Raw genomic sequence first — 10850 nt, 5'->3', positions numbered from 1 at the left:
TGCCTCGGGAGCCCCGCGCGATGTCGGCACCTTGATGTCAGGCCCCCCAGCTCCCGCCGATGCTTGCCTCCCTGCACCGACTCATGAGGCGGGACCGGCGCGGGCGATCGGGGGAGGAGCCAGGGCAACCGTATTCTCGCGGGGCCCCACAAGGCTAGCCGGGCGTAGCCCCCATTCGTCGAAGCGGGGCATCTGCCTCACAAACTCGACCCTGTTTGAGCAAAGATACAAGAGGGCGCCCCCATGTCGGACGCTGCCTAGAGAGGGGTCGCCAGTCAGGACTCTCAGCACCTTCCTCAGCATTTCAGGCGCAAGATCCCCTTCCTGGAGCCTCAAGCGGTCCTGACGCCCGGAAAAAGCCCACATCGTACGGGAATGGCACTGGAGAGGAGCGATGCGGTGCTGGAGGAACTCCTTCACCACCTGAGGCGTCGTCACGCCAAGCGTCCTCAACCTCTCGAAGCGATGCCAGGCGAAAGCAAGCTGGGGGCTCATGAGCTCCTTGTGACCCCAGCCGAGATTGGGAATAGTAGGCAATGTCTGGTGCGCAAGCAGGGGGCTGGGCACCCCAACATCCACATACAGCCATCGCTCCCGGAACCCGCTCGTAGAAGACGGGAGACCAAAATCGATCCCCAAGGTGGCCGTCTCCGGCACGGCCTGGAAGCTCATGCATCCCGAGCATTGGGAAGGGTCAGTCAGGCGCAGAGAGAAGAAGTGGCGCAGAAGAGCAATGGAAGGAGGAATCCCCACCATGGCCTCGCAGACAAAGGCAAAGACAGCAAGAAGAGTAATGGATTGGGGACCAAGATGCATCATATGGATCTGGTAATGGGAAAGCACCGCATTGAAGAAGGCGGAGAAGGGGGGAACTAGGCCCGCCCACAGGGCGTCGGCGAAGAATCGTACCTCCGTGACGATCCTGTCGAAGGAGGCATGGGATGCGGGCCAGGCCGTCGTCCTCCCGCACTCGTTGAAGCTGGAGGCAAGCGCGGAGCGCACCTTGTCCAAGGCTTCCAGATTGAGGATGAGCGACTGGTTGACGGCGGGAGCAGTTGCCCAAGGCGAGCTGGACGAAGGCGCGGGTTTCTTCCCCTTTTCCTTTTTCGTTGGCGCCATGGCAATGGAAAGGAGGAAGAACCCAAGATGGATTGGAGGCGGAAGCAGATGCTCAAGGAGGAAAGGGGAACAAGAAGTGCGCGGGCAGCAAGGGGAGAATAAATGTGTACAAGCCTCGTGGCCGCCTAGCTAGGCTCATAACGAGGCAGCGTGGGGAAGTGGAGACGCCCACGTCCAATCAACCGCCACGCGGTACCCAAGGCCGCAGGCTGTTGGGGCCCGTGCCACTCCGCACTTGCCCCTTTGCTTCTCTGCTAAGCCAAGTCCAAGCGCGCCTTGGGCCCGGGGGCTACTGTCGGCGTTCTGGGAACGGGGGTCCCCAGACTTGCCTGCCTGCGGCCTGCGGCGTGGCTCAAGTGGTGGCCCACTATGGCCCATCTTCATCAACGCAACTCAAGACCCTCACGAGGGGCCAGGCCTCGCAGGGCGGACAACGCAAGGCTTCCTCAAGAGTGACCTCACCAGGTAGGCTCGCGAGGAGGCGGTGAGATCAAGGCAAGGGTACCTCGCGAGGTTCCCGTGACGCAAGCCATGATGATCGAGACCAGGCGGGCGCCGGCCTGTGCAATGTCCTTGTTTCCTCTTTGGTGCAAAGGGGGCAAGCACAGGCGTGGAGTACCAAGGCATCAGGCAAAGGTTACCGTTTCGGTGCAACGAGACCAAGACCAGCAGAGCGGCAGGATGGAGGTCACCATGGAGCCCAAGACGGCATCATCGCCAGTGCCTTTGGCAGCCGAAGACCAACTTTAGTCAGGATAACTTGTACTAGATGTTCCCCTTCGAAATGGCCGTTGTTGGATCCCTTCCCGCTCAATATTTGGGAAGAGGACCAGGGCCTCTATAAATAGGATAACCACCAAAGTAGAGGGGGATCGAATCCTTCCCTACGAGAACACCACACCAGCTCAAGAACACCTCTCACGAGGCTGTTCTTCCCCTGTAATGTTCATCATCAGCCCCCGAGGCAATCCACCACACCACAAACTGGAGTAGGGTATTACACCACAACAGTGGCCTGAACCAGTATAAATCTCGTGTCCCTCGTGTTGTTCATCGGTTTAGCTTAGATTCTCGCGAGGCGATTGGACGTGGATTGGTAGGGGGAAGATCTTCGTGCGCACCCCAGAGTTCGAACCTCAAGGATCTACCAGAACCCGACATCCGACAAGTTCAAATAACAAGCATTATTTTACATCATGATCTTGTTTCATATTACAGCATAGGGAAAGATGGATACATTCATGGGAAGATAATATCCTTGGAACACTGCTACGCCACAAGGCGGGATCCCTCCAGGACACTGTCATAATATAGCTTGGTCTTGCGGTGCTCTTTCCCTCCGAGCGGTCCTTCGCTCATCAGCTTCACAGCATCCATCTTCGCCCAATGCACCTTGGCGCGGGTAAAAGCAATTCGCGCACCTTCGATGCAAATTGACCGCTTGATGGCGTCAAGCCGAGGACAGGCACTAACCAGCCACTTCACGAGTCTGAAGTAGCTGCTGGGAATCGGTTCGGCAGGCCATAGCCGGATAATCAAATCCTTGAGGGCTAGTTCGGCCGCCCTATGCAGCTCGACCAGCTACTTCAGCTGATCGGTAAAGGGTACTAGGTATTCTGGCGCAAGATATTGCGACCAGAACAGCTTCTCCGCAAAGCTCCCCTCTTCGGCTCGGTAGAATTGTTCGGTGTCAGACACGCTGCGCGGCAGATCCGCAAACACCCCTGGAGAACTCCAAATTCGGGTCAGTAAACGAAATCTTTCCTTCACATATTTGCTCTACATAATAAAGGCCTTACCCGCGGCGATCTTTCAGGCCTCCTGGAATTCCTGGAGGGCACCTTGGGCTTCAGCCCGGGCACCGTGTGCGGATTGGCGAGCCTTGGTGAGTTCGGACTCTTGATCCTTTATACTCTATTCCAAGGTCTTGCACTTCCCTATAGCTTCTTGGAGCTCTTCTTGAACTTCAATAACCCGGGCCTCGTGGATTTCATGAGTGGCCTGCTCCTTAGCCGCACTTTTCTCGGCCTTGGCTACCGCCTTCTCCAGAGCCTCGACTTCAGTCATTGTCGGATATCGGGTTCCGGCAAAACCCTTAAGGTTCGAACTCTGGGGTGCGCGTGGAGATCTTTCCCCTACCAATCCACGGCCGAACGCCTCGCTGAGAATCTAAGCTACACGATGAACAACACGAGGGACACAAGATTTATACTGGTTCAGGCCACCATTGTGGTGTAATACCCTACTCCAGTGTGTGGTGTGGTGGATTGCCTCAGGGGCTGATGATGAACAGTACAAGGGGAGAACAACCTCACGAGGGGTGTTCTTTGGCTAGTGCAGTGAACTACTTGGGTGAGTTCGTTCGCCTCTAGATCTTATGAGAACTCGATGAGATCCTCCCTCTACTATATTGGCTATCCCTATTTATAGAGGCCCTGGTCCTCTTCCCAAATATCGAGCGGGAAGGGCGCCAACAACGGCTGTTTTGAAGGGGAACATCTAGTACAAGTTATCCTGACTAAAGTTGGTCTCCGGCTGCCAAAGGCACTGGCGATGACGCCGTCTTGGGATCCACGGTGACCTCCATCCTGCCGCTCTGCTGGTCTTGGTCTCGTTGCACCAAAATGGTAACCTTTGCTGGACGCCTCGGTACTCCACGCCTGTGCTTGCCCCCTTTGCACCAAAGAGGAAACAAGGACACAGCACAGGCCGGCGCCCACTTGGCGCCCACCAGGTCTTGATCGTCATGGCTTGCGTCACGAGCACCTCGCGAGGTACCCTTGCCTTGACCTCTCCGCCTCCTCATGAGCCTACCTGGTGAGGCCGCTCCTGAGGAAGCCTTGCGTCGTCTGCCCCGCGAGGCTTGGCCCCTCTCGAGGGTCTTGAGCTTGAGTTGATGAAGATGGGCCGGACTGGGCAACCACCTGAGCCACGCCGCAGGCTGCAGGCAGGCAAGTCTGGGGACCCCCATTCCCAGAACGCCGACAGTAGCCCTCGGGCCCAAGGCGCGCTCGGACATGGCTTAGCAGAGAAGCGAAGGGGCAAGTGCGGAGCGCCACGGGCCCCAACAGCCCGGCCTTGGGCGCCGCGTGGCGGTTGATTGGACGTGGGCGACTCCGCTTCCCCACGCAGCCTCAGCAACTGCCTGATTTGACGAGTTCCTGCATGCAGAAATGAGTCATGATTACCTACGATCGTGGAGGCCGGCGGTTGGCCTCCTCTGGACTATAAGTACGGAGTGGCGTGAGCCCTCGCAGTTCATCTCTTCTTTCTCCGCTCCTTCTTCCTTGCTCCTCCTCCATCTTGACACCAATGGCGTCGATCCGCCGGTTCTCGGCCGAGGAGAAAGGAAAGGCCCCTCGAGAGGGGCCCGACCCGCTCCCGCAAAAGAAGCGACCAGTCCCCGGCCGCCGTGACGAGCTCGCTCGGCAGGAGACGTCGAGGCCTTGGTACGAGCGGCCACCACCTGGGTTTCCGCTGCCTTTGTACGCCCGGGCGAAGGGCCCTAGGGAAAAAGACGCCAAGCGGCGCCGCCCGCGCCACCGGCGACGCCGACGAATCACGGCGGTGCGCATCGTCGCCATTGGAGTCCATGCCACGGACTCCTCTCGTGAGCTCGTGCTTCACGCCGCCATGCCTCCAAGCTCCTGGATTCGCTTTCCTCCTTCTTTTGCCTTCGAGATGTCGCCAAGGGGGCCTCTCGAGCTCTGGCTGCAGCACGCCGACTGCAGCACCCCCACAACCGGAGCGAAGGTTGAGGTTGTCTCTACGGGCAAGGTCTACATGACCCAAGGCTGGGGCAAGATCGCCTGGGTCTGCCGAACAGGGGGCGCCTTCGTGATTCATTTCGAATACAATGGTGCCTCCTTGATGTTTTTCAAGGTTTTTGACACGGAAGGACGCCGACTGGAGTGATGCCCCAGGGAAGGCGGCCGGGGCATCGAAGTGGCAAGGGCTAGGCCCGCCACCCACTTCCTCGGTAGCTCCTCTAGTAGCAGCGGAGATGCCGGAGGGTCCAGCAACTCTCCCGAGCTTCTCGTGACTCCGGAGACGAGCGACAACAGCTACGAGCCCCCGAGCTCGCGTCATACTCGGAGCAAAGTTGCTGCATCAGGCTACCGGCGCGGCTGATCTAGATGGGGTTGGCGTCAGTGCTTGGTGGCCCACTGTTATGATGGCGTCGACCATGGAGGCACATGTAGTTAGCGTCCCTTAGGATTAGCACCTCTTGTTCCCTGTGAGGAATCAAGGAAATACCCCGTGGGGGCATGTAAAGCGTCCACTATGTCTTTTGTTAATATCATCCTTATTATGGAGTGGTGCAAGATGCTTGTCCTGTCCCAGCTCGGTTCCCCCTTTCTAACCTCACGAGGGCTTGGTGCTGGTCCTGGTCCCGGTCCCCAGGCAGGCTTCAGCTGTCACTGGTATGCCAGGTTGCGATGTCGTGGTCAAGGCCAGGAGGTGAGCGGCCCGAGGTCCAATAAGAGCCCCTGAGGCGCGATGCTCAGGAGGTCCCCCTTAGTGCTCAAGCAGCCGCCGCTGGGCGAGATAGGAAGGCAACATCGCCGTCACAGGGCCGCTTTAAGTGAGGGTTTGGCGTTGCGTTGATTAGCTTTTCCAGGAGCATGACTTATCTCGGGAGCTTGGAGTCCGTTCCTTAGCGAGGTGCCGGACCTACGTGTCGGCAACTGGGATGTTGCTGGGTTAGGCCTTCGTGAGCTTCTCCTTTCTTCCCTGCACTCTCCTTTGTGCTCTACGTCCTCAGGTCCTGGCCCTTGAGCGAGCTCAGCCACCGCTGGTATGCCAGGTCACGATGCCGTGGTCAAGGCCAGGGGGTGAGGGCTGGAGAGCCAGTAAGAGCTCCTGAGTCGCGATGCTCAGGAGCCCCCCTTTCAACGCGCGAGTGGACCGCACGGGTAAGAGAGAGAGCTCACGACGGCCCCCACGTTATTCCTTAGGTGGACCTTGTAAACCAACACAAGGAAAATAGGGACTGTCATTACGATTGCCGGCCAGCCATTGGTTGCTCCGAGGGAGTGATGAGGGCAGTGAGGGCCTGATGAGGTAGCGCCTTGCGGGGCTGCCGCGGCCAGAGCTCGACCACTCAGATTTGTTCATGTTGCAGGGACGGACCCATGCACAAGCGCCGTGCTAGAGCGAGCGGCTCCAAAGGTAGGTGTCAATCGAGCAGGCAATTATCACCAGCAGGTTAAGCATGAAAAACAAAAGCAACTTAGATAGATGCAGGAAAGACACATGCCACTGGGTCAGGCCCGAGCGGCTTGGGGATGATGCAGCCTGAGGGGCGCCCCCAACAAGGTAAGCTAGAGACATAAGCAAAATGGATACATGTCGCGGGGACAGGCCCATGCACCTGGGAATGATGCAGCCCTGAGGGCGCTCCTAGCTGAAATGGAACTCGAAAGATGGCACCTGATATCATTGCAGAGTGAGTGTTGGAGTAGTTGATGATGCGCGGTGAAGAAGCCAATCCTCACGAGCCTTCAGAACCCTGAGCCTCAGGAGGCTCTGGAGGTCCTGGCGGCTCAGCAAGGTCCATCTCCATCTCCTCCAGGAACGCGCGGTGCCTGACCACCTGAGCCTCCAGAATGCTCCTCATCAGGCGCTGGTGAGCAGCAACCGCGTTTGGCAGGCCGAAAGGCATGCGAACGTGGCTGTGAGGTGGACCCTCGCAACGTCCCATGCGCGAAGGCTAGAAACGCTCCTGAGACGTGACTCGGTTGAGCCCTGGGTAGTCGATGCAGACGCGTATCCCGCCATCCCGCCTGGATGGGGGGCTACACCGGGTAGGTGGCAGCTGCCGCGCATGACTCTCGACTCCTGCAGCTCCTGAGTGTTGGAAATATGCCCTAGAGGCAATAATAAAATGGTTATTATTGTATTTCCTTGTTCATGATAATTGTCTATTGTTCATGCCATAATTGTATTAACTGGAAACTGTAATACATGTGTGAATACATAGACCACAACATGTCCCTAGTGAGCCTCTAGTTGACTAGCTCGTTGATCAACAGATGGTCATGGTTTCCTGACCATGGACATTGGATGTCATTGATAACGGGATCACATCATTAGGAGAATGATGTGATGGACGAGATCCAATCCTAAGCATAGCACAAGATCGTGTAGTTCGTTTGCTAAAGCTTTTCTAGTGTCAAGTATCATTTCCTTAGACCATGAGATTGTGTAACTCCCTGATACCGTAGGAGTGCTTTTGGTGTACCAAACGTCACAACGTAACTGGGTGGCTATAAAGGTGCACTACGGGTATCTCCGAAAGTGTCTGTTTGGTTGGCATGAATCGAGACTGGGATTTGTCACTCCGTATGACGGAGAGGTATCTCTGGGCCCACTCGGTAATGCATCATCATAATGAGCACAATGTGACTAAGTAGTTAGTCATGGGATCATGCATTATGGAACGAGTAAAGTGACTTGCCGGTAACGAGATTGAACGAGGTATTGGGATACCCACGATCGAATCTCAGGCAAGTAACATACCGATTGACAAAGGGAATTGCATACGGGATTGCTTGAATCCTTGACATCATGGTTCATCCGATGAGATCATCGTGGAACATGTGGGAGCCAACATGGGTATCTAGATCCCGCTGTTGGTTATTGACCGCAGAACGTCTCGGTCATGTCTGCATGGTTCCCAAACCCGTAGGGACTACACACTTAAGGTTCGGTGACGCTAGAGTTGTTATGGGAAATAGTATGTGGTTACCAAAGGTTGTTCAGAGTCCCGGATGAGATCCCGGACATGACGAGGAGCTCCGGAATGGTCCAGAGGTGAAGATCGGTATATTAGACGAAGGTTATTGGAGTCCGGAATTGTTCCGGGGGTACCAGGTGATGACCAGCATGTCCGAAAGGGGTTTCGGAGGCCCCGGCAAGCGCTGGGGGGCCTTATGGGCCAAGGGGAGAGGGCATATCAGCCCACTAAGGGGCTTAGCGCCCCTCCCACCCCATCTCACATAACCAGGAGACATGGGGGCGCCACCCCTAGGGCAGCCGCCCCTCCCGGCTTGGGGGGCAAGTTTCCTAGGGGTGGGGGCGCCCAAACCCATCTAAGGTTTCCCTTGTGGCCGCCCCTCCTACCCTAGGGAACCCTAGGGCGCCTCCCCCTCCTCCCTTCCCTCTATATATAGTGAGGGAGAGAGAGGGCAGCCGCACCCTTCCCCTGGCACAGCCCTCTCCCTCCTCCAACACCTCCTCCTCCTCCGTAGTGCTTGGCGAAGCCCTGCCGGAGAACCACGAGCTCCATCGCCATCATGCCATCGTGCTGCTGGAGTTTTCCCTCAACTTCTCCTCTCCCCTTTCTAGATCAAGAAGGAGGAGACGTCCCCGGGCTGTACGTGTGTTGAATGCGGAGGCACCGTTGTTCGGTGCTTAGATCGGATTCGGCCGCGATCTGAATCGCTTCGTGAACGACTCCACCGACCGCGTTCTTGTAACACTTCCGCTTCGCGATCTTCAAGGGTATGAAGATACACTCCCCTCTCTCTTGTTGCTAGAATCTCCATAGATTGATCTTGGTGATGCATAGAAAATTTTGCATTTCTGCTACGTTCCCCAACAGTGGCATCATGAGCTAGGTCTATTGCGTCGATTCTATGCACGAGTAGAACACAAGTAGTTGTGGGCGTTGGTTTTGTTCAATATGCTTACCGTTACTAGTCCTATCTTGTTTCGACGGTATTGTTGGATGAAGCGGCCCGGACCGACCTTACGCGTACACTTACGTGAGACAGGTTCCACCGACTGACATGCACTTGTTGCATAAGGTGGCTAGAGGGTGCCAGTCTCTCCCACTTTAGCCGGATCGGATTCGATGAAAAGGGTCCTTATGAAGGGTAAATAGCAATTGGCATATCACGTTGTGGTTTTGGCATAGGTGAGAAACGTTCTTGCTAGAAACCTATAGCAGCCACGTAAAAACTTGCAGCAACAATTAGAGGACGTCTAACTTGTTTTTGCAGCATATGTCGTGTGATGTGATATGGCCAAGAAGGACGTGATGAATTAAATATATGTGATGTATGAGATTGATCATATTCTTGTAATAGGAATCACGACTTGCATGTCGATGAGTATGACAATCGGCAGGAGCCATAGGAGTTTTCCTCAATTATTGTATGACCTGCGTGTCACTGAATAACGCCATGTAATTACTTTACTTCATTGCTAAACCGTTAGCTATAGTAGTAGAAGTAATCAGTTGGAGAGACAACTTCATGGATACACGATGATGGAGATCATGATGATGGAGATCATGGTGTCATGCCGGTGACGATGATGATCATGGAGCCCCGAAGATGGAGATCAAAAGGAGCAAAATGATATTGCCCATATCATGTCACTATTTGATTGCATGTGATGTTTATCATGTTTTTCATCTTGTTTACTTAGAACGACGGTAGTAAATAAGATCATCCCTCATAATAATTTCAAGGAAAGTGTTCCCCCAAACTGTGCACCGTTGCGAAGGTTCATTGTTTTGAAGCACCACGTGATGATCGGGTGTGATAGATCCTAACGTTTGAATACAACGGGTGTAAGCCAGATTTAGGCCCCGCTTGGTTCGTCGTTTTGGAGCGATTTACACCGGTAAAATCTGCAAGTGTAAAACAAAACGAGCCGTGTTGAGTTATGCGGTTGGTTCGTCGGTTTTGGGTGGTATTTTTTACACCGGTTTTGTCAAATACACTTGTATTACACCGGTTTTGGATACAGACCTGGGCCCGACGTTTTCTGCCTCCGCATTCTCTCTCTCTCTCTCCAAATCGTGGAGGTGGGCACGCGCCGCCGGAGCAAGAAAGGGGTGAGGCACCAGCGGCAAAGGCTGCGACGGGGCCAGGTGTCGCCGCCGGCGCTCGTGCCAGTGACCGTGACCGTGAAAGAGACGAGGGGCGCTGTCGACTGCGACCACGCCGGGAGAAGCTGCCGCGGAGACATCTGGAGCTTCTCGGAGAGTAGCCGGCCGAGGACCTAGTCCCGCTAGCGATTGAGCGGGCTGCCGGCAGAGGCGGCGAGCGACGGACCGCCGGAACGCCCACCTCGATGAACACGGAGGAGATGGGTTGGATCTTGCCGGATAAACTGGAGAGCCGTGCCCTCCAACGAGGACATCGCCATGGCCTGGAGCAGCTGGACGGTGCAGTTCCTATCGAGGCAGAGCATGATGAACGGGCTGTGGCAACGCGATAGATCGCGCATGGCGAGGTGGTGAGGTTGCCGAGCACCAGGAGCGCCCACGGCGACCGGGGACAGATTGATGGCCGGCGACCCGGCGGTTGAGGCAGAGGAGTGAGACGATGACCAGGAGGGGGATGAGCAGTAGGTAGAGCGGTAACTTGGTCGCACAGGCCCTGGCTTTGTCGATGGCGTTGGAGGTTGGACGTGATGATGCCTGTGTGCTTGAATACGGTGGCATTACAACCTGGGAGCCAAGCGCATGTTACAACCGGAAATTATTTACACCAGGAATTTGTTGGAGGTGGGTAATATACAGGTGTAAAATGTTACCGGGGTAGCAAAAATACAGCATTCCAATCGGGGCCTTACACACGTAATACACTTAGGTTAACTTGACGAGCCTAGCATGTACAGACATGGCCTCGGAACACGAAAGACCGAAAGGTCGAACATGAGTCGTATAGAAGATACGATCAACATAAAGATGTTCACCGATGATGACTAGTCCG

The sequence above is a fragment of the Triticum dicoccoides genome, chromosome 6B (genome assembly GCF_002162155.2).
Source record: "Triticum dicoccoides isolate Atlit2015 ecotype Zavitan chromosome 6B, WEW_v2.0, whole genome shotgun sequence".
NCBI lineage: Eukaryota > Viridiplantae > Streptophyta > Magnoliopsida > Poales > Poaceae > Triticum > Triticum dicoccoides.
The sequence above is the reverse complement of the archived record's forward strand: the minus strand, read 5'-3'. Positions refer to the sequence as shown.